Consider the following 4,628-nt stretch of genomic DNA (forward strand, 5'->3'; position numbering starts at 1 on the left):
TTATTATTTTACCAGATTATTTTAATGACACGTATAGAAGGAACTCAACAACTATTTTTTCTACTTTCTACCTCAGCTCTACCAGACCCATTAAAATGACTCGAGTACCTCCTTGAATTCCAAAATGATATTTTAAAACACTCTGAAATTCCTCATCCCCTCCAAAAATAAAATAATTATATATTGCGATAAACTATCATTAATATCATTGCAAAATATATTTCTGCTGTTTTAAATTTTATAGGAAATCATATTTATTCTTCAATTTCCATTTTGGCTAAATCACGACTCAATTTATTCTTGGATTGAATTATAATTTTCCCTGTAGTAGAGAATCATCTTTCAAAAGGAACAGACAATTCATGAATTGAGGAATACTTTTTTTTTTTTGGGGGAGTACTTGCCTTTAGTTATCTGGCAAAACACTGGATTAAAGCTTGATAAAAAACAACTCCCGGCAGAATTTATCCTATCATCCACTGATTTATCATTTCAGAGGACAAATAATACTTGTTTCTCTTCCATTTTGTCGTTTCCTGAAGATTTGGCTCCAGACAAATGAATCCTAGTCTTTCTCATTCTCATGGTCTCCTCTGTTGGCTGTTTCAACACACTCCTTTCCTTTATATTTGTTGACATAATTTTTGAAATCTAGTCTAATGAATAAAGCCTTTTTTTTTAAAATTTTGAATCCAAATATCCATTCATTATATTCTTTCATCAAAACAAAGCATATAAAATGTATTCTTCAGATCTAATAGAGGTTGGGTCTTGAGGAAAATAGAGGTCCCGCGTTTTTTCTACCCACAAAACTAATTGTATATTTTTCTACTTTTAAACATTTTGAAGAAGTATTCTTAATAGCAATTAATATTTATTTACTTTTTCCATAGTATAACCATAACTTTATCCAAAATTTGACACTGATCAATAAGATTCTGAAAACTGTATAATATATTCTATTTGACTTGAACAAAACATAAAAATAATTTAATGAATAATTAAATAAGTTAATTTCAACGATATAATTTGTGTACTTATTAAGTCATCACCTGTAAAAAACTCGTAATGATAATGATGTACATTTATAAGTATATATATTTTACTAAGCTATGTTATACAATGAAAAAAAAAAATCTTTAAAATCACTAATCGCTTCTCCAGTATACCTATCATTAAATTCTTGGCTAGCTAGTATACGTTCAGGTAAAGAATCACAATGAAAAAAATAAAAAGGAACTAAAGAAACAAAGTTGTTCTTCCAACTGTTTTTGGACATTTAAATTATCCATAAATAAATAAATTAATACAATTATTAGATATAACCTTGATTCTAAAATTTATAAGAGTAAGTAATTCAAATTGTAATACACTAAATTTTATCAAATTATATTTATCATCCCATAAAGCATACAAAAACTTTTCAGAAATATGTTTTGGGGCTGGCAGCGTAACACATGGCTGAAAATTCTGGGGGTTAACAAAGGAAAAATATTTTTTTTTAGTACCCATTTTTTTTTCAAATGATTTCTTCTTTAGATTTATAGAACAGAGTCCCCAAAAAAAATTTCAAGCCAGTAATAAGCTTGTACAGTATTTCTTTCCCATCGTGTAAAATTAAAACAAACAATTGTTTATGATCCATTGTTTTGGGAAGAACAAAAGTAGCGTTACACTTAGCACAATAAATCACAGACTAACGAACAAATTGTCTGTGAAATTAAATTACAAAGAGCTTAAAAGTTACCTTATGACAAGAACTTGAGAAGAAACATTTTTTTTTTTGTCCGATGCAAAATATCTAAGTGACCACGGAAATAATGGAGAGTGACAATAATTCAGAATTTGTATATATGAGGCTTCGTCACCCCTCAAGAGAAATTTTCTGAAAAAAAAGTTAACAAAAAACTTAAGCAATTTTACTATTATAACAATTTACTTATAGTCTATATATATAATTATTATAATTCATTGGAAGGATTATTCTATGTCTTTCCACAAAGAAATATCTGATACCGGATGTTGATTCCTAAAAATATGTGAAATATAATGGATTCGAGATCTTCCTTGATCTTACTGAGTTGGATTATCCACACACTTTTCAACACACTCAATCAAACATTTTCACAAAGAAAAACAGCTATAGATAATAATGTATTCTAGGATTGAATTCGTAGAAATGCAAAAAGGAGGAACTGGACTGTCATCGTCTTAAAAGTTCCCGATTAGTCTTATGTCAAGTTGTTTCAACATTTTATTGAGTAATTCCTTTTTAATTAAGTTGTCAAATTTTTGGAGGGATATGTACAGCTTCAAAAAACTTCCAATGACGAACGACTCTTCTTCATTACTAGGATCAACTTCAAGACAATTGATCCATTACATAACATTCCTAGACCATATTGTTATGCATATTACCTTAATTATGCTCTTTCATCCATAAGAAAATATTAAACTAAATGCCTCGACGAAATATCTATAAATGTTTTGTTTTTTAAGTTGAGTCACATGATCAAGAACGAACTGTATAAGTTATTAGGTCTGATTTTCTGGAATGAAATGAACCGGACTGAGACTTAACTGGATGGGACTGTGGCCTTCAATCCTTAAAAAGTATATACACAACACTAATAATGAAGCTCTTTAAAAATTGATAAGATTAGGAAAAGCTTGAATAGGAGCATGGGTTATATCTAGATCGTAAAGCAGAAGCTCAACTGCTAGGTTTGTTGAATCGGATCTTCCCATTCTTCCTATATACGCATATAAACTAGAATATGTATATAGGAGCAACTTAAAACAGAAACTCAGGAAACCACAACAAAAAGAAAATGCAAATAATCTCTTTATGACCAGCTGTAGAGGACATGGCTGAGAATTTGTTCTTCACTTGAAGCATTTAAACTATTATATTACTATTAAATGATATATCAAGAATATAATATTTCTGAGTCAATTATTGAATTTGAGTACAGATCCCTTTTGGAGTTATAAATTAAACTTATTTAGTATAATTTGGGGTATTTCATTTCAAATATTTTAAGTTTCATATTTTAATTTGTTATATCCATAAAAGTGACAATTCATAAAAAAAACTGTTAATTGAATCCAATTGATGATTATTTAGAAAATAAATTTGGAAATAGATCGAACACATATTACTTATCGAGCCTCTATAGCTCAGTGGCAGAGCACTGGTCTTGTAAACCAGGGGTCGAGAGTTCGATCCTCTCTGGAGGCATGTTTTTCTTCTTATGTAACAAAAATCCTCAGTGAAATATTATTATTTTTGCAAGAATAACCTTTGAAAAATTATGTTACTTCTGTATCATCAATTATAGATTTGGGTTGAAAGTCTCTTTTGTGTGGTGTATTTGTACACTAAAATAAAAGTCGAAAGCCTTTTTTGTAACACCTACCGGTTTCATTATTTAAAAAATTTGGACCGACATGTTGTGATATAATAGTATGCAGGAATAGGAAAAAAAAGAATTATGTTTTTAAATTTATTTTTACTTCACAAGTAAAAATATATATTTAATTACAATTTCAGCAATGAATAATGTCTTGACTAAAATTAAATAAATTGTGTTATTTTTTGCCAATGATGGTATTTTCTCATCTCAGTTTATGAAATAGGGACAGACGTTTTTATAAGTCTTTCATTTATTCTACAGAGATGACACTATAATAATAAAGTATCTCATGACTGGTAATAACAATTAATTGAAAGTTCAGACGTTCTTTGAATCACTGTAATTTGTGACCCCATCATAATTATCTTTTAAAACGTTCATGGTGTATGAGCAGCGCTCAAAATAAGCAAATCCAAATTATTTTATTCGCTGAAGTATACAAAATGTATACTCTAATTTAATGACAATATAAACCGAATAATCCAGTTCATTTGTAGCAAAATATACTTTACAGATCAGATATATTTTTGAAAAGAGGTGTAATTTTTGATTAATAGAAGATTAGAATTATTTGACACATATTTTTTAATTTAATGCAATATAAGTTTGTTTTACAAAACTCATATTTTTTTGATATTGTTTTTTTATTATTCATTGTATTCAACTAATTATGTGTATGTGCAGACTAAAAACATATTTTAGAAACAAAATACCCAAATGCTATGTTTTAACAATATTGTGTTCTTTATACATACAAAAGTGTTCAAATCACATAAACAACTGTTAATTAACTTTAATTGATACCGAAAGTAGAAAATGATTTTTGTATACTTATCAACATAAATGAAGTATATCAGCCTCTATAGCTCAGTGGCAGAGCACTGGTCTTGTAAACCAGGGGTCGAGAGTTCAATCCTCTCTGGAGGCATTCTTTTCTTATAAAATTTCACAATGTTTATAATCAAATGTTAATAATTTAGCATGAATGGACTTGAAACATATGATAGCATATGATGAATTATTGATTTTTGTTGGAGGACATTTTTGTTCTTTATATTTGTGCATCAAAGCAAAAGTCGCATTTTTTTTTTTCGACACTAAACAGTTTCATCATTAAATAATCTCGAACAGCATAATTATTTTACTATATTAGAAAAAATATAAGTTTAATTACAAATTCAGGTATGATGAATGTATCAAAAAAAAAATATA

At 28.2% G+C, this 4,628-nt stretch overlaps 2 non-coding genes across 2 annotated transcripts; both read left to right on the forward strand.

The window, feature by feature from the left end:
- Nucleotides 1-3,169: 3,169 nt before the first annotated feature.
- TRNAT-UGU (transfer RNA threonine (anticodon UGU)) lies at nt 3,170-3,241 on the forward strand. Its single transcript has one exon. It is a non-coding gene; the product is annotated as a tRNA-Thr (tRNA).
- Nucleotides 3,242-4,272: 1,031 nt separating this feature from the next.
- TRNAT-UGU (transfer RNA threonine (anticodon UGU)) lies at nt 4,273-4,344 on the forward strand. Its single transcript has one exon. It is a non-coding gene; the product is annotated as a tRNA-Thr (tRNA).
- Nucleotides 4,345-4,628: the final 284 nt, after the last annotated feature.

This window comes from Lepeophtheirus salmonis, chromosome 7 (genome assembly GCF_016086655.4).
Source record: "Lepeophtheirus salmonis chromosome 7, UVic_Lsal_1.4, whole genome shotgun sequence".
NCBI lineage: Eukaryota > Metazoa > Arthropoda > Copepoda > Siphonostomatoida > Caligidae > Lepeophtheirus > Lepeophtheirus salmonis.